General features: G+C 32.7%; 1 protein-coding gene across 3 annotated transcripts in view; it reads left to right on the top strand.

Moving 5' to 3' along the window:
- The window catches only part of LOC130900196 (protein groucho), a 396521-nt gene that overhangs the window by 343942 nt on the left and 31921 nt on the right, over positions 1 to 20658 (top strand). The gene's annotated exons all lie outside the window — the stretch shown is intronic.

Here is a 20658-nt window from a genome sequence, read left to right as displayed (position 1 = left end):
AGTACACTATTTTTATTAATTAACATCGTTGTTATATGTGTCAGTAACAATATCCAAGACGAATGTAGATATTTTGTTGCAATTCTGCCACTGAAAATGTATCTATTGTCCTGAACCATATGGAAACTTTGAAATTTTACCTGTGTAAGACATGTAGCGGCATCTATCTCCATTTGGGAAAAAGGATGTTTCTCGACAATATGTAGATTTCACGATTTTTTCCGATTATCCCTCATGTTTTTCATCACTTTTGTCAACAAAGTCGTATGAAATAAGTACTATAGGATCTAGGTACCGCCGACGGAGTTACATACTACTCGAATGAAGTATAAAGTTGTTCAAAGTAATCAATAAGATAATTGATTAAGTAAAGAAATGTACAATATTTATAAAAAGTTTATTCAAAAAGGAAACACACACTTACTGTTAAACGAAATATGTTTTTAAATGAGACATTTCATTTAAAGTTTGGTACATTTTCAATGCGATCTCTGTCCTTTTTTTATCGCGAAAGCTTTTCTATTTCTGGTTCATGTTAAGTTACTTTTAATATTACGTACTTCTCTGAATTTTCTGTTGTTAATCAGCTTCTATATGGATTCAAAATGATTTTGATATGGAACAAACTTACCCATATATATATATATATATATATATATATATATATATATATATATATATATATATAGGATCTAAATGTTGAAAAAATTCTATCTAGCATACTAACCCAACAATTTGTTTCTGAGGATCATCTCCTAAAACTTTTTTTAGTTCCACAACTAAATTCAATATGTTGAAGCTTGATTTCCCTTTCATGCGAAAAAAGAATCGTTGAAAGGAATGCTAGTGAAATCCATTAAGCTTGTTTTTATCAAAAAGGAGAACATGTGACCATGTTTATGAGTATCTTGATCCCTTTTACTAAATTCTTCTTTCAGTGAAGCCATGTAGTTTGACATTGCCTTTTAATGCAGCATTATTACAATAATTAACGTTACCTCGGTATGTTTGAAATGGAAGGCGAAGAAAAAGCTATTCAGACGTAGATAAACTTGTTGTATGAAATATATGAAACAAACAATGAAGGAAACAAAAATAGCATGTTCCAGGTTATTTAAATGACACAATGTGAAGAAATAAATCTAAAAGGTAACTGTTTGACCAACTATTACATACCCTACAGAAAATCGACCCGACACCCTACTGATATAAAACAGTTACTATAATCAACCGAAATAAAAGAAATAACTTAAGAAAACATCCTGAGCTAAGAGAGAATTGAAAACATAACAAGAACATGCAAGGTAGAAAACATTAATGATGGGATGCTAGATAGAAAATAGGATTGGAACGAACTTATCAGAAGGATGGACGATAGAAGAATAGTTAGAATCGAATGCAACAAAATCACCCCCGACAAGGATAGAGTAATAATTTAGCAGTGAAACAAGTAGACTGGCGACGAAAAAGGCGAATCGCCTAGATCCAGGAAGGAATAGGAGGAAATGATCCATGCTCTCAATAAGAATGAATGAGGAAGACTTGTTATTTATAATAAGTATGGTTTACTTTTGCCAGTTTTGAAAAGATAAAAATCCTTATAACTATTTACTTAATATGTATAACATTCAATTTCTTAAGGGTGCTATTCGTGTTCGATATCCTGCTTTCCTTGCTAAAATGTCTTCATTCTCCTCGGATCGTAAATATATAAACTTTATTGTATAGAAAAAATACTCATAGATAAGAACCATACCAATCAGTTTTAGTTCACACTGAATAGAAATTCATTTACGAAGAATGAAATTTTCAATTTTCGCAAACGTATATTACAACAAAAAAATGACTAGAAGAAAAAGATATATTAGTCATCCATTTATCACTGTCTTTCCTCTTTCTTGAACGAATACGAACAAACAAAAATCAGCGATTTTTCTCGGTCTAATACGCGAGATAGTGTCTCAAAACAAAATTTATGGCTGTTTTTAAAAGTTGCTCTTGCGGTTTTCTACTTCAGATATTTCCGGGAGAACAGACCAACTTTCTCAATTGATTATGTTCCTTATTCCATACGTGACGTATGGCGAAAGCATTCGAGAAGAATCGCTCTTGGAAGGAGTTTTATATATGAGAAAAATTCCGTTTTATTATGTAACATTAGATCGTATAAAGGATAGGGAATAATAAGCATTAATCTGAAAATCCATAAGAGCGGAAAAGCGCGAAGAAATTTATTTTGTGAATGAAATAAAAATATATTGAAGAAATTTATACTTTGTCAAACAATTTATAAATAATAATATTTCTATATTTTGTTGGAATTATCAGTGGAGATTTTTTATTCTTCACCATATTTTTTGTGTTATAACAGTTCACCTCGATATTTGACGGTATTTATTGGATTCAAAGAAAATGTTGAAACATGTCATTTCTTGTTGTAAGAGGGGAAACATTTCACGATACAGACATCAGTCATTTGTCAACCCTCTCTCTTCCACTGTTTCAACCCATTACTTTTGAATATATTATGTGTCGCAAATCATTAGAAATGGATTTAAATAGAGTATTCAGACATAACGATCGCTAATTATTTTTTTCGATTGTATACAGTCCTGAAAAAAAGTCCTCATTGAAGTCCAACACCTTTTAAATATGATGAAGTCTAAAGGATTTTTTGTCACATCAAGTGTAAATTATAAAAAATATTGGAAAATTTGTAACTTGATACTAAGACTTTTTGTTTAACATTATTGATAATTAATAAATTAACGAACTATGGAAATCATTGAAGCGACTGGTATCAATTTCAAATCATGTTAATTTGGATCGTACAACAAGTACAAGAATATTAGCTTAATAATCCAGTTTTCCTTGTACCTTTTATAGGATTTAGATGGATCATAAATTTCATTTTTAATCAGATCCGTGACGCTATAGTAGGGAACGCGAGTGCCATAGTTTAGATCAGTATTTCTCAACCTTTTTTGTACCATGCCCCACTATATCCTTTCAAAAACCTTCATGCCGCCCCTATGTAACACAAATAAAAAATTTAAATGTTTACTAAAACAAACTTAAATTGAAATGGGTTTTAGAAAGAAATCACTAGGTAAACGCTAACAAAGTACATTAACTAGAAAGAAATATATAAGCATATGGAATGGAAAACTGGAATTCAAATTCCCAATAATTTTAATAGAAATTCCTCTATATTAATTTATAATTTTAATCTACTGAGATACTTACGTTTGATGGTAAAATTAGAGATTTTATATTAGGTTCCAATTTGGTTAGGTTCAGTCGTATATTGTGTTGCTTTTTTTACCTGTAAATCTATACAGCACAATCACATTCAGCTAAATACGGAGATGAAAATGTTATTAATAGTTTCATTTCACATTTTGTTAAATTTGGGTATTTGATTTCTGTTTCCTCACGAAGTCGTACATCCCTCATTTTATATCAAATGCGGTTTTAACTGACTCATAATTTTGCAATTCTGTGAGTTCTTCTTGATACTGCTTATTTGATATATTTGATAAATCCACTAACATTTCCTGTATCATTCACATTGATAAATCAGTTTGTCTTGGAATATTCAAATGATTAACAATGATAAAGTAAAGCGGTATGAGTAACTTCATATTTTTGGAGCCAAGAAACTTATCAACTCAATAAACTTAGGGAAAACAAATATTTTCGCTTTGACATCGACAAGAGTTTTATTTGTTCCTTCAATTAATATATTTAGTTTTTCAAAGATAAAGAAATAAAATCTAGTACTTATTAATTATATCTATATTATTGAATAAACAAACAGTTTTTATTGATTTCAAATTTTAATTATTTCAAATTAACACCAACTGTAAGCTACCGCGAGAAGTCCGGGGTTTTTTGCGGAGCCTTTTGCCTGCCGCAGGGAAATTTACTTGACGACGCCAAACACCCAGTTGATATCTTGGTCTCGCCAAATCAGATTTTGGAATTGTTCCCCCTTAAAAATCAAATTGCCCCTCTATGAGGCGTGGGCCCCACGTTGGGAAACGATGGTCTAGACGATTTCTTAAACTCGATCATGATCTGAAAATTCGAAAAGTAACCCGGATCACGTTCGTTGTTGTTCGGAAACTGATCATATTAATTGGATCGTAGATATTTGATAGGATCCCAGGTAGACCCACTGGTCTAGATGTGATCAGCTGCGGGTTGTTTCATTTATCTATGGGTTTTTGAAATTTCAAAACTATTTATTTCCATCTCCATCGCTTGTTTCGTATTTTCTTGGTACTTTTCTTCTCCATAGACAATCTAACGAAACCACAATTTATTTTCAATTTACTTTGGCGATGTTCACCTATCGAACCTACGAAAAAAAACTCCTCGTAAAAAAAATTGAGACTTGTACAGCATTGGAAATATTTCATTCATTAATAAGCTTCAATTACCTAAAATTATACTGACAAAAAACTTGAGACTTGCATGAGGTGAGGTTAGGTTTGTATGCGATGAATAGTCGCTGTAATGAATTGTCGGCAAGGAATTTTTGTAGATTTCTTCTGTTCGATAGACTGCTGTTCTTCTTAATCAATGTATGGTACAGGTATGCGTTCTTGATTATTTGTGCCATTTAATGATATTGTAGATCAGTTTATGGTCAACTCCACACTTTTTAACATTACATTTACATTCAGCTTTTCAAACATGTCCTCTAGTCCATTAACAGATCGTGTACATGCATCCCCAGTTCAGTTTTTTGAAGGTATATTGAAATAATGCGGTGAAAAGTTACTTTTACTTCTCCTTTGTCCAAATCAGCATTAAAAGTGACCTGTAGGGTGGCATATTGAATATCTAATGTTCGAGCCTTACTTCGTCTGTTACCGCCAATATAATATCCAAATTCTGCTCGTCAAGAATAAACAAAAATTATAGAACAATTTGTCCAAATTATTTACCTTTTTCATGATATAAATTTCATTATACTAATGGCGGTTCGAAAACCAATTTTAGGTTTTTGTTTTCTTAATAAATTAACACTTCGTAGAGACGGAATCACTTTTAATAAAGAAATCAATTTCTAATTGTTTTCGGGGCTCGCTTTTATAATGCGAAAGCTCCATTTTTGTCTGTTTAAACGTTATATTGATTGACAAGGTGAGAGAGGTGTCATATAAACCAACAAAAAAAAAACTCCCCTTCCACTTCCCTTCGCCGTTCTCTTTTCAGGGCCGTTATTAAATTCCCCTTTTAAGTAATGCGATTCCAACAAAGTAATCGTTGGAAACGGTTCAGTGGAAACAGGGAGGAACCGGGAAAAAAGTGAAAGGCATTAATATTGTGCTTGTTTGTGTCTGTTTAAACAGAGTAGTAGTCAGGGAGTCGATTATTTTTTCAATCAATGTTAGTGTTGGAAAGTAGTCGATACAAACATATAATAAGAGTACCTAGAAGTATCAATTTGTTTTCAAAATTGACACTGTTCAATGATAATAATTAAAGATTCATGGTAGTTTTTCTTCATCATTACTTTATATTATAATGTATTATAAATTTATTTTCTACATCATAACTTGTTTTAACATATCTTGTTAGTTATATATTAAACTAGATTAAGTTATCTTTGTGAGAAATGCGTTTATTGTGATGCGCATTAATTATTTGCGACCACTCCTAAGATATTACCGCATTATACGTGACCATATTTTTAGAAGATAGAATGAGTATAGTAAACTATACTTTTATGATGTTTTACACCGATAAAGTAATGATAGACTACCATCCAGCTACCAAGCGATGGTAGTTGGGGAATGGGAACAGAAGAGGTAGATTCTATTCTATCTAATGATCGAAAAACAAAGGTAGACTAAGTCTTTCTTCTCCTATTTGACAGACCAAATAGGAGAAATTTAACTTAAGGGGACTTATCAAGATCTTGCTGCTGGATTGGTAAACTTTGTGAGGTTATACACTAGTTGCTTACGAGGTTTGCATAGCTCATCCTATGTCATCTTGTGCTTTTATCCACAGAAAATAAATATCGTGCCAAGCATTGCTTTGTTATATCTCAAAGGGATTAAGCTTTAGATGAAAATTATTATGCGGCCACATTTTCGAGCAATGGTCATCATATTTCAATAACATATCACTGAAACTTTGACAATACAACCTGAAAATTAAGTAGATTTTGACTTTATCGTGAACATGGCGGAAGACTTTGTTTTGTTATATATAGTTATATATATAAGAACTCAAAATACCATGCGCATTGATTGTTGAGAGCTTTGTAAATGGTGTCTAAGGAATACCGCAATTTTTCAAATAAACGAAGCATTTTTCAACGTAAAGTTGATCCAGTGATCCTATAACTTTAAAAAAAATGAGGAAACTTGGCGTCAGATTTCTTTAGTTCCAAAGTAACTTACTTTATGAACACATTGTTTATAAGGTTGATTGGTAATTTGCTCTAATTTCCTATCTATAGTCGATTTAGCTGAACAAACTTCGGCTTTCAATTTTATTTTGATTTTTTTTTTGTTTTTACCCGTGTTTTTTTATTGTACTTTTCACTGGACATATAATTCTTGGGGCTTCATTAGAGCTTATACAATGAGATTCCTATATAATCTATTAAGTTCTATTTTATTCCTGCTTATCCATTAATCTTCTTTCTCCGCTTATTATCTATTTTTCTTCCGTAACTAATTATTTCTCAGTCTAAGTGTTCATTGTATCTTCCTCTTCCAGTGCCTGCTTCATTCTAATGAAGGTTGGCAATCATCCTTTGGAATACCTCACGATCTTCAGTCATGCGTATTAGATTTACGGCATCACGTACATGGAACCAATCTCAAAGATTTTTCGACCATGAAAATCTTTTTCTACCCAGGCCGCGCCTGCCTTATTTTTGATTTCTAAAAATGTGGCCAAAGTAGGAAGCTTTCCTTCTCTTGGTTAATATGGTTAATAGTTCTCGTTCTCTGTTCATTTGTCTTAGCACCTCGTCGTTGGTCATCCGATTCGTCCATGGTATTTTAAGGATTCGTCTCATTGTATCGGTTTCATTTAATATTACAAACTTTATAATTTTGCTGTCCTTTCTATAGCATTTGACTAGTCTTTGATGTTCACTCCGTCAGTAATGAGTTTGATATATAAATTATTCCATCCTGTAGGCTTTAAAAATATAGTTTGCTGTCGATTTTTTTCTTATTTTTAGGTTTGAGTTATAATCCTAAATGTCTTGATTTTAATTCTTATACTTTAATAAATTCTTTGTTTTTTCTTTTACTTTTTGTTATTGAATCCCCTTGTTGTAGTAGCCTTTTATCACTTTTCATTTTTTTTAAATGCCCTAAATTTCATTCTTGTTTGAAGTATCAGAGCCAATCCAGTCCGTCTCTGATCTTTGCTTACATTGCCGATCGAGCCTATCAAGTTATATTTTCTATAGATTTCGAGATGGGTTATAACTACTTGTCTTGGAAGAATCCATAATATTAGAGTCGCGTCCGTCACCGATATAAAAAGCTTACTTCAAAAATCAATTCAGTTCATATGTCATTTATAAGTGCTTTTATATAAATTGTGAAAATTGAACCACAAAAACCCAACCATAATATTTTGCTTATACATTAATGACATTAATATTGGACAATGAATAGTATGAGTAATAATAATAAGGAAAAAATGTATTACCTATATATATAAGTGTATTTTTGTATATAGTATTTTAAAATATCAAGTTAAATTAAATCAACTTGTAATAATTTCCTGAATACCTTCCTGCGCGACTAGGGCGTGAAATACAAGAGAATTTCAATTGTTTGTCAAGTCTGCAGCGATGATATGACAAAGTGTGGTCGGCCATGTTTCACGTCGACTCTGCTCGGGGATCACTAACAGAGACGAAACGAGAGACGGATAGATATAAAGCAACCCGAGGGGTTATAAATAAATGACCATTCTCGCCTCACTGCTAGTAATACCCCTACCATAACTTCTGCTACCGTTTTCGCTTCACATCCTCATCGGTAGGATTCGTAATGTCTATCGAAGTCTATCTTGGAATCATCCTCGTGACAATTCTTGTTTTTGTAGGATATTAGGGGCTTAATAAGAGAAATTTGAAGACATAGATGATACAAAAGAATTTTTTATTTTCCACATAATACGGGGAATTAATAATAAGATAATATACATGTTTAATATGTCTCATAAGTAGTGGTGGTTTTCAAATATGAAAATTCCTACGTCTAATTTGAACATGTTTCCAATTCTATGAAGTACGTTAAGGAGTTGATGTTTTACGTTCTTTGTTCATTGTTTTTATGATAAATATTATTGACTGGTATAAAATTGCGTTGGTTTAATCATTTTAATACTAGAGTCTTCATCATAATGGGCCTAAGGCCTCCGAGTGGATTTCAGCTGAAAAGTGGAGATCACCCTGTTAACCTAACCTAACCTACTTGACGCTTGAAAATCTTTTCTGCTCAGGTCGTCCACCTACGTGGGATATTGAGGTTATAAGGAAAGCAATGGAAAACCAACTCTCTTAGATTTTATAAAAATACCATACATCGCCATTGAAAATCATTAGATGAGATCTATAAAACTTGTCGAATAGTAACACACAAATCAACCGAGGTTCAAGCAAAACTTCGAGTAGAGGTTTGTCCTTTGTCCTGCAAAAGATGATCGTTTTATTGGACGATGCGATGAAACAAGGATTTTGCAAACAATCCTGTGGCTAGAATAATTACCAAAAAACGTGAAGAGAAATCGATTCGAGAAGAAAGTCTTCTATATGTCTGGTAGAATTATGAAAATTAAGTGTAATCATTAATCATTCCAGATGGTCGATCTATCAATTCCGAGGTATATAGTAGATAGCTGATGTGAATCTATGAGGTTTTATCAGAGAAATATCGAGGTTTAGTTAACCGAAAGCGAGCTCTCTTACAACAAAATAATGCTAAACCACATACCGTGTAAGTTACGCGGAATTGGATCGAAGAACTTGGTGGTATTTAACTCCTACTATATCCATCATTTAGTCCTAACTATGCACCGTTAGATTACTATTTATTTAAATGAATCCATAGTGAAATTATTCCGTTAGAAAAAATTAGTGTTAAAAATGCAGTGCGACAATTTTTTGCCATTAATCCCAAAGAATGGTTGTACCAAGGTCTCAAAGAACTTGCTGATCGTTGATAAATAGATTTCCATTACGGTCGATGGAAACTAACTGGAAAAAATACACCAATTGCGAAATAATTTATGTAATAGACATAAAAAAGGCTCAAGGCCTCCCGGGAGACCACCTAAAAGGTGGAAAGATGGTTGGCAATCCACCTCTCAGGAAAAGATGCAGAGGCAGCTTCAGAATTAACAGATCGACAGATCTCCAAGAAGTAGAAGAAGAAGACATAAAAAATAAAAAATATTGGCAGGCGTAGTATACTATATTTCGGGATATCTTCTCCAAAAGAATCGGGCAGAAACTACATAGAAACATGTCACATTTTGGCTTGGCATAGTTTTCTAGAAATAATTACAAACTTCGAGGAGGAAGTCAAGATGGAAACTGTAGGGCAATAGACTTCTTCGGAACTTTCGAAAAGAGTGGGGAAATTTCATACTTGACAAGAAAGCGCTCTGATGTCAGAATTAAAAAAAAAACAAGGTAAAACTGTCTTCCACTCAATTCTCTATGCTATTTTAAATTAATTGGTCTTTTTTACGAAAAAATCACATTTTTGAGATATTAGAGTTTTCTCCTAAACCGACTATATATTTAACAATAGTCTCGTTTAATTCAAAAATTAAACAAATAAAAATCATTACTTACCAGGAATTAATAACAAATTTCTCGATAAAACATTACTAGTGTTAAAAATACAGAATGGAGTCTTAACAACATCAGAATCGTGAGAAACATGTAGGATAGGAAATCCTACACAAATATAAAGAAAACTGAGAGTCTGAACTATACGAAATAATGAAATAATTGTTGTAAATTGGCCAATGTGACATTCAGAAATTTACGGCCTATTATTAAGTGCGGGATTATTTATTGAACAAAACTTCAAGCTTATCTTGATAGATTATTTTTAAACCAGTCTGGTCATACTGGGATTATTGGCCCATTCTTTATTATTTTTTGCTACAGTTCTTGTTTGATGACATGTTTTCCCTCTTTCTAAAATTTCTGCCATCTCCAAAGCGTTCATGTTTTTATTAAATCCTGGATATAGCGGATGAAAAGATTTACTCTATCGAAAAGTATCCACGGTCGAAATAGAGTTACTTTCAAAAATAGTCGAAAATTAGTACACAAAATATAATATTTGCAATGGTCGACAGAAAAAAAGTTTTAAAAAAAAGTCGTACAAACTTAACTAACTTGTTTGAAAATTATATTACACCAAATATATTAACATAACATATTATTTATATTTTTCCTTATATAAATTATAGAGTCATGAAAATGATGTCAGTAAGTCGATCATTTATGAACTGCTCGTTACAAGTAATGAAAAATCTTCAAACCAGGCTTATTCTTGGGTTTGCTGGCATTATGGAGACTTTCCTTGCACTATGCTTTGTATCACCGTAACACTTGCTGATCTGATAGAGCAGTATTCTTCATTAGCTCACTTGATCAAATAAATAGCCTCCATCGTGGTTCTTTCACGCAAAGTGTGATGGTAATTCTTAGTTATAACGAACGGTGTATTTTTATATGTTAGGTCACAAAACAGTTATCAGGGTCATGTTTCATTCTTCTGATGCTTATGCCTCACTAAGTGTCCAGGCGTAGTTTAGCTGATGTCCCTACTACTAGTTTTAACCGGTTTAATCGCTTTCGATGTGCAGTAGCTGACATTAATTTAATGTCTATGCTTGTGTCTATCTTATTTTGACAACTAAAAAGTTTCGAATTTCAAAAAACATCTGGCAATATCACTGTAAAGGAAAGGGTAGGTATTACTGGTCTTAATATAGTTAATGTGGAGATTCCACTAAATCCGATCAAAACTATGTACTGATTTTAAATAAAGAAAGAGTAAAATGGGTTTAAGTACCGATGCTTTGGATTATATGAGAACCATCAAATATACGGGCCCCGATTTGTTCTTGCTAAAGACAAAAAATTTGCCAGACATGTACCCAAAATAGTTTCCATATCGATTTAAATTCAGTTCCGATTTAATATGCAAATGCGGAAATAATTACCTCGTTTAACATGTTTTTTAATCATTACAGGTCTTGGAGTTCAATTTCTGTTAATCCACTATTCATTTTTAGTTCTTTTGTACGATAGAAATAGCACTCATCACGATGTTTTCGCAGTTCTTTCGAAGCCTTATACTTGTTATTTTCTATAATCATCAGGCTTGCAAATTCAAGAATTTACTCCCTTCATTTGGCTGATCTTGTATGTCTGATCATTTAATCAGACAAGAATGATATTGTCAAATATTTTTCCATTAGCTCGCCTTTATGAAAAAATTTCTAGGTCCGGTGCTGAATCTTCTGACTGTTTCGGGTCTCTTTGGATTCTTATTACTTGTTCGTTTTTCGAGCTTATTTGCGGCAAACGTTTGGTCGCTTGGTTTCTTTTTCCTCAAATTAAGTAATGGAATTAATTTTCAAGCTATTATGTTATCCCCTCGCAAAAAGATAACACTATACGCGCTAACCTCAAAATCATGTGAAAAATCGTTTAACTGTTTCATGTTCTCCAAACTAATGAAAGTCATGCATTTTTATAACTAATAATGATATAAATGATCGTTTTTGTTTTTTTTTCTAAACAAATTTTAAAACATTTTTTAAGATTATTTTTTATCCGTTATCTCGAAGCTAAAATTTGCAAAAAATTTACAATAAAGTATGTTCGACTCCTACATTCTTCTTCGAGCACAATTTTTACTGTTGTACTTCCAATTGAAACATACATTTCCCAGTTTGGATGGTTTTTTCAGTCATAGATTTATGGCCTTTCACAACTAACATATGCATTGTTTGGTCTACTATATTTATCACTCCTACTCTATTTGTGGCAAGAACAACATATTTTTGTTGAATTAAAATAAAAATCTCTGTTGATACAACCGAATAGTGGCATAACTATGCATCGATAATAACGAGGTTATTATCTCGTAACCATAGCTCAATAATCAAAATGGAGGAGTCCGAATAGCCAAGACTGAGAAAAGCTCGCAAACACATTTTTTCTCGGCAGCTTACAAAATTTCGCTAGTTCGTCATTTTTTCACCGGTATAATCTACTAAAACGATAGAGAAGTAAATAAATAAATGGAAGAACTCATAAAAAGTACATAGAATATTTGCAGAAGCACTAACAGTCTACATGGTATCAAAGTTCAAAGTAATGTTGATTGTATTTTCGATATTCATGGGATGCTGCACCTTCACTGTTTATGAATGTCAAATTATTAATATTCCTGGTATCCGAAAAATACATAGGCTGAGTATTCTAAGCCAGCTTAGCCTTGTCTACCTCAGTAGAACACAGGGCGTGACTCCTAGCAGCAACTCAGTAGTTACAACATGAAATCTTGTCGGCTTTGGTAAGAGGAAATAAAATTAACAAGGCTAACCAATTATACTTGCAAAGGATGTGGCCAATATTTTTGTTATTTTGTTTGTCCAGATAGTGGCAACATTGATGATAGTGATTGTGACGAAGACCAAATTGAGCACTTTATTGTAAATACTGTGCACGATATGTTTCTGTATTCAAATTTAGGTTTAGTTTCACTGTATGTTACTTGTACACATTTGACTTGTTTAGTTTTAATCAGTACTTAATGTTCATGATCTCTCTTGTAGTTTACCTCATTTTACTAGTATAAATTTAAATTGTTTACCAAGTGGTTTTACAATTTTACACAATTTCCAATAAACATAATTGTTAATTTGAGCTGTTTACAATTTTTTTGTAACTCCCAGATAGAAGGCTGATGTACATTCAAAGATCTCGAGTACTGAAGAGTTAATAAACAATACTGCCTCTTGCTGAATGATTTCTATTTTTTTCTAAAATCAACTCTCAAACAAAATAATTTGAATCCGTTAAAGTATAAGACGAAACGACACACGTTATGAAGGATCTGATAGACAATGATTTTTCGATTTTTCGTTAATAGATTAGTCCACTATGTAACAAATGGACAATTTCTTTTGCTATTATTGTTTTCTTTGTTGGCAACAAAGATACTCTTTCACAGATTTTGAATAATGGTAATATTAATAAAAATAGAAATAGTGGAATCGATGCTAATGAAAATAATGATCAAACACTATTAGTTTTTACCTGTAATTCATGTTTATTTTTAAACTCAAATAATGCACTGTTACACGATTTGTAACCCTATGTCTATTAAAAAGGAAGCAGTTGGGCACACGTCTTTCATAAAATACGGTATAAGGGCGTTGGCGTGAAGGGCGAAGCGAGTACTTCAATAGTGGTAATGGGGGATTATTTTTGTGGGACGCAAACAAGAGAACGCGCGAGAATGAAAAGAGGCAAGGGAGACGAGGGGATAAGGCCAGAAAAGCGGATAAATGATTACTCCGGAACGAGTAGAATTGATGATGGAAGTTACGGAGATTGCCGGTCAGGGCAGGACCACAAAAACAGTTGTTTAATGTAGTTTGTTAGGATTGTCAGGATTGCGGCTAGAACATATTTTTATCAAAATCGTAATTTTGGAAACCACATAATGTTTGTGTGAATTTTTTTTTGCAGATATAGATATTGATCTTGAGTGTCTTTGGCGGATCTAAAGCAATTGCTTGGTTATGCGGATAACATCGGGTATACGCACGTATAGCCTCTTCCGATATTGGTACAGGCTAATCTATAAAATTACCTACAATATTAGTAAACTTAGTCATCGTCTTCAACTGAATATATAGATACAGCGAAATCAACTTAATGATAATTCTTATTTGATTTTGTGTCTGTCAACAAAAAAGAGTTTATAATACGCAAAATCTTGTTAGTTTCCGAAAGTAGGAGTTCCAATATAAAAAAAAATTGAAATAAATTGTATGTATGAGTCGAACTCGGCATTACTTAACTGGTGCATATTTATTTTATCAGAATTTTTGATTTTTGAATTGTAGGATGAATCGCCCACAATTATATAAAATATTATTTTTCAGATTACGTTAAAACCCTATTTATAATAAATAATTTTATTTGTCACTTAGTGTACGCCATTTCATCGATTGCGACTTGAAATCCGGATTGCACTGAAAGCAACAGGCCTCATCCCTCATAAAATCTCCAGCCACTTTCATTTGTTTTGCTTTCTGATCGCCTTTTAGCATGTGCGGCACAAATCGGGAACATATCTTGCTCTTAGCTAAATATCCGCGGACGATGGTGCAAACCGTACTGAAGCATGTCTGGTTTTTTTCCTTTGGACGACGGGTCAAACTTGACCGTTGCTCATCTTCAGTCGTTTTCATGCCGTCGTTCAAACGTTTGAACTAGTTGTTAAACACCTTTTCTTATGACGGCTTTCATGCTGTATTCATTCGCCAACCTTTCATGTGTCTCAATAGCCGTTTTTCCCAATTTCTTGACACTACCTCTCACACTGACTAGCGAGTTATCCCATGGTGCAAGGGCGTGCGCTTAGCACATGTTGTTGAGATATAAGACCATTTACCAAATTTTTTAGACACATCTTTCAACTTTTTCTAATGATTTTCAAAAAGTTCCTTACCACTTCTTAATCTCATCATCAACTTTGAGAATGGCAAATAATTCGAAGACATTTAATATGGCAAAAAGGATGTGCGCATAGTCTTTGATGAACTAATTTTAGTCTAAGAGCTAGCCACGTATTTGAGAGAGAATTTCAGGTAGGCCAGTTTTGTGATATGCTATCTCTCTCACTCTCCCAGTCGTCATACAAGCTATCTGGTTGGCGGTGGAATATCAATTTTTTAAACCATTTCAAGAAGTTTCTTTTTTTTTGCTATTATTTTTATTGAACTTGTTGCAACATGAAATTACTATTACCAGATATTTTTCTTGTTGTTTAAACTGTGCCAGACGCTAATTTTGAATTGAAAAAAATTATTTTTTTAATGTTTTAGTATGATTGAAATTTTTATATGATGTTATTTGGGTATCTGAAAATATAACATTGATTTGCTAAACTATAATTCGATTGCTAAACGCCGATCTAAAAGAGGAAAGTGATTGGATATGTTGGAAGAGTACAGACAATCGTACGTGTTAGTTGCGTAAGCGAGATAGACGACAGCAGCTGTTTGTAGTCAAGAAGGCGTTAGTTTAGTCACATTGGTGTATGTGTTGCTGTTATTTTTAATGTTTTTGAAAAATTATGTTAAAACGGCTAATGAAACATCGAAATGTTTTTTCTGTAAAGACAGAAATGGAAAAATAATAACTTTCGTAGAAGTTAAATTGAAAAAGTGTAAAAGAATGAATGACATTGATGGATATCACAAAAATTGTTACAGCAGTTTTAAAGCTCTAATGACAAAATACGAGGATGTATTGATATCTATATAGCCTAGACCAGTTCCATGCATAAACAAAATATTTCGTTACCATAGAAACGAACAATAAGTGTCAGTGTAAAGTAAACCAGAGTTACACAATGAATTGAAAGAAAAAAGATGTGCACGGTATTTAGAAGTGTTAAGAGGTAAGCAGATTTTCGAAGATATGCTTAATACGTTTGGTGATCAATTTCCTTCATATGCGACCGTGAAAAATTGGACTGCAAGCTTCAAAAGAGGTAAATTTTCCATTGAAGATGATGACCGATCGGGAAGGCCAATTTCTGTGTCAATCCCCGAAAATATCGATGCAGTTCATGACATGATTTTATCAGACCGTCGAATTCGGCTGAAACGGATATCTGAAGCACTGAATATTTCATACGAACTCGTTCATCATATAGTTCACGACAATTTGGAAATGAGAAAAATTGCCGCAAAATGGATTCCCAAATGTTTGAATGTTGACCAAAAGCGTATTGCTCGATTTGAAAATGATGTAGACTTCTTAAACCAAATTGTTACTATGGACGAGACTTGGGTACAGAAACAAAACAACAATCGATGGAATGGCGACACTCTGGTTCTCCAAGACCTAAGAAGTTTCGTGTCCAAAAATCTACTGGAAAAGTTCTGGCCAAGTTTAAACATCAATAAAAATATCTGGCAATGATAAATTAATGTTGCAAAAAGTTCAATAAAAATAATAAAAACAAAAGGGAACTTCTTAAAATGATTTGAAAAATTGATATTCTACCTGTACAGGTGATGAGCTGATGAACACCACCTCTACCGCCAGCCTGATAGCTGGAATGGCGTTCGGTAGAGTGAAAGATCTTGTACCATCTCTTCTTGGTTGGTTTGTTAAATTTCTTGGCTCAAAAGTTGAAACATATTGGGATATAGCTATAGAAAAAGTAATATCATGTTTAAAAGCAAACAGAAAATCCAATATTTACTTTAAAATCAATGGAAACTTTGTAATTTTAGAAATTCTCTTAATCTTAAGGTAGTTACTATAGGAAAATACATTTTACATGGGTTAGGACACATGCTGGAATATCTTATAGTGAAGATGTGGGCCGTTTAGCAAAATAAGCTACAGAATTTGAACATATCTTTGAAAACAACTGATATATCCGAAACCTAAGACGAAATTGGCAACAAGCTTACTCACAAAGTAATAAATATTGGTAAACTATAACTTGGTTACCGAAACGAGCATCAGACAGTGTAATTGTGAGTGTTGATGTAGTTGTAACGTAAACACTGTATTTAGTATTTCTAGCCACTTTAGTGAAAACATTTTTTACCGCAAGTCTTTACGTCATAATTTCTAATATACATCAGTTTTTATTCTCATCCAGCTACGAAACTTTATTATTTTTAATATATGCAATACACATAATAATCACAGTATTTCATGCATTTATTCGATACGTATCTGAAAAGACAATTTCCCCATAATAATTTTTTTTCTGCGCAGTGTCCTTTTAAGTCTATGCAATTTTTTCAGTGATGTTTGAACCTTTTTAACTCTCCCGATTAATGGTTGACGTCTGTTTGCGATAAAGTCCTCGTCTGATGAAAATATCTCTCCCGCAAGTAAAATTTTGAGATTAGGAAACAGGAAAAAGTCACGGGGGACAAATCTGATGAAAATTGTGGGTAGTTAAACAAATTCTAAGTGTAATTCGTGAATTAGCTATCCTGCGTTGTCCTGATGAAAAAGGTTTTTCTCTTTCTTCAAATGCGGTTGCTTTTTTGCAACTTATCTATTTACCAGCTTACCAAGCAATGACTTTTTTATCTACATTTATGAATAGACTCAAAAAACCGCGTCAATAATGCCTGGGAAATGGTTTTCGATTGCGCTTTTGGTTCAAAGTGAACAAACGCGGTACCCAACGTGCGGATAGTTTACGCATGTATTCTCCAATGCTTTAGTTATTATACTAAATGTATTTTGATATGACTCTCTAACCTTAATATTTTGGCCGCCTCGAATGCTCGTCCTCAGTCAAGTTGATACCGTCAGGTTTGAATTCAGCTGCCCAAAATTTTACGATCGCTAATGATGGTGCAGTCTCCGTACACAGTGTCTAAATTTTCTTTTATGTATGATGTAGTCATAATGTCTCAATAACAACTAACCATTATACGATTGTTACTTCTTAATAATCGTACCAAGAAGCTGAAATTTCAGTGGAAATATCCTAACGCATTCACAAATATTTATAAGTGCTGACATCTTCTGGTTGAGGTAGGAAACTTTTCAGAAAACTTTCGTGCATTATGAGATTTTCATTTCCTTCTAATTACACATAATAAGTTAGCTGTGATAGAGTTATAAAGTACATTATACATACAATTATACAGGGTGTTGAATCAGAAATGAAAAGTACCAAATCTACGTTTGACCAGCGCACAATTCAATTTAACAGTTATCGTGTCCCGAAATGTTTCACACTTATAAGGACATAAATAACTTGATTTATATATTGGATGGTTCTCAAAAAAATTTTAGTTTTACTCGCTTCCTCTAATGATAATTTAGTAGTTTTTCTAGAAAGATAATTAACAAAATATGTATTATTTACAAGAATATAATATTAATACCAACAATCTTCATTAATTTTTTTTCACCAGCTCTTTTTAATAAACTGAACACGTTGTAAGGTTCCGGTAGAAAAGTTCCGACAAATAGTATTTTTTTTTTTAATTTCCATCAGCAACACTGATGATTATTTTTATTAAACGCTTCACGGAATTCGGCCCATATTTTCTACTAATTTCGTGATTAAACAACAATGGATCTCTTTTTTGTGCATATCTTTTCCGGTAATTGCTACTGTAAAAACTTACGCAGTGACTAGAAACATACCAACAAATTATTTACAAATAAGAGAACTCTTTTATTCCATATTGTTTTCCGGTTCGATAAACTTTTTACTTGAAATCTTTTGATAGCATCTATTTTAATTACTGTCCTCGCAATTATGTTATTTCTGTTTAAATATCTTATGTGATTATACATTTTTTATAATTAACACAAGTGAGTTGAAATACTTGATGAATTTAAAAAGTGGAAAAATGTTATATATGTATGACATGTTTGCTAAAGAAGCTAGTACAAAAATGAAAAAATGCATACAAAAATCATCTGAGAATGTTTATCATCTCTTTACTTGTTTCCACACCCCGTGTATTTGTTTCATTTGACATTTGAAATTTGGGTATCTTATACCAAAAGAATTAGCATATTATGTTCGGTTTTTGTTCCATTTTCCTTTGATTTGGAAATTAGTAAATGCTCTTTTCTATGCATTGTTCTGGTCGATTTAAATCTTTAAATTAAGTATTAAACCCCGTTTTCTAAAAGTTGGATTATCTAAGTTGGAATTTCTGGAATCGTTGGCGATATTTATACTGAATACACTGTTTACACCAACACTCACAATTACACTGTCTCTGAAGGCGATAACTTGGTTATCGAAACGCGGGTCATGCAGTGTAATTTTGAGTGTTGTTGTAAACATTGTATTCAGTAAGTTGTGAGGTTTAAATAATTTTCCAAAAAACAAACAACAAAGTTCAAGTGAAGCTCCAAGCATGTTTATCAGTTTTTCTGGATTATACCTTCAGGTGTATGTCTCATATTCCCTCACTTGGAATCGGATTTCACTGTCAAAATTGTTACTCAAGATTAAAATTGTGTCTACGACAATGAACTTGAGAAAATTTAGAGACCCCAATTGAAAATCAGTGATTCCCCTCGCCATAGAAGTTCCGTTAATAGAATTCGAACATCAAGGTCAATATTTTCTTTGTTTGTTAGAGTATAGTGTGATATGAGTTAGTGAGAATGAGCCAAATGCTTTCTGTTTCATTATGAAAACACGCCGTGCTATATATCGCGAGTTTTTGGCTGCTAAATGTTTTCCTATGTCCACATCCGCCTAATTCTTCATATTCAGCAAATGCAACTGCTTTCTCAAAAATAAAGAATGTGCTAACAGACAAATGTTTTGACACCGTTCCTGATTTTGGGAAAGGAAATGAAACCTATATCGGAAGAAACCTAGAAGCCTTCCAGATGAAGGTTTATCGTTGGGTATTGTTAGCTTTGTTCATTTTTTACAATACAAAATAGATTTATCGATAATTTTGAAGAGATGAAATCTGCTTCAAAGAAATGGAACTTGGTCTTCCTCGTCTTGTCTGTCTACCTAGTTGCCATTGTAGCATAACGTTTTGTACTAATTTTTAACTGTGCACTTTGCTGTAGATTTTCATTTTATCTTTCTTCACATTTTAGAACACTTCTCAACTCGATTTTTTATATTTTCACTTGTCTTTGTTCTATTCATTTTCAAAAATAATTTTCCAACGATCTTATAATGACATACGGAATAGAGGTCTAAGAAGAGACAAATAATAGAAATAGAAGCAAAGATGAAAAATTTAAGAACCATTGCTATTGTTCTCAGATTGTATTTGTTAAATGTTCTCAAAATAATATAAATGATGAATTTTGGTATCTTGGTAAATTTAGGTCATGGCGATCACTGAAATGTAAGAAGGTTCGTTGCTCTGATGGAAAATTATTTTCTTTTTCTTCGAATGCTGTCGCTTTTTTCAAATTTTTCTCTCCATCTTATCGAGCAATAGTCCGTGATTATCCCAAAAAACATGCCCATTTAAGTGAAAGTGGGCTCCGTCCGAGAAGTAAAGTTGCCAAAAGATTTTTTTTTAATTTAAATCATTTTTTTCCATCTCATGTATGGTACCTTAAAGATGTGCAATTTTAAGTCAAACTTCAAAATCTGATAGAAAGTTGTCAGGCGTATAGCCAAAATATCTCAACCCTTGGGCATAGACAACCTTGGATCCCTTCTCACAGACTTGTTTAGTTGCGCCACGGTCTCTTTACTTCTCATGCGCCTTGGCCAACCTTTATTGTTTCTTTGATAATAGTTGCCGGTTATTTCAACCTACGAGCTCATCAAATTTACAATTGGACATTGATTAATATTTTGTAATTGATAATACCATCAAAATAAGTGTAAAATTATGTTG

The sequence above is a fragment of the Diorhabda carinulata genome, chromosome 12 (genome assembly GCF_026250575.1).
Source record: "Diorhabda carinulata isolate Delta chromosome 12, icDioCari1.1, whole genome shotgun sequence".
NCBI lineage: Eukaryota > Metazoa > Arthropoda > Insecta > Coleoptera > Chrysomelidae > Diorhabda > Diorhabda carinulata.
Note: the sequence above shows the minus strand (reverse complement) of the source record. Positions and strands in the feature narration are given on the sequence as shown.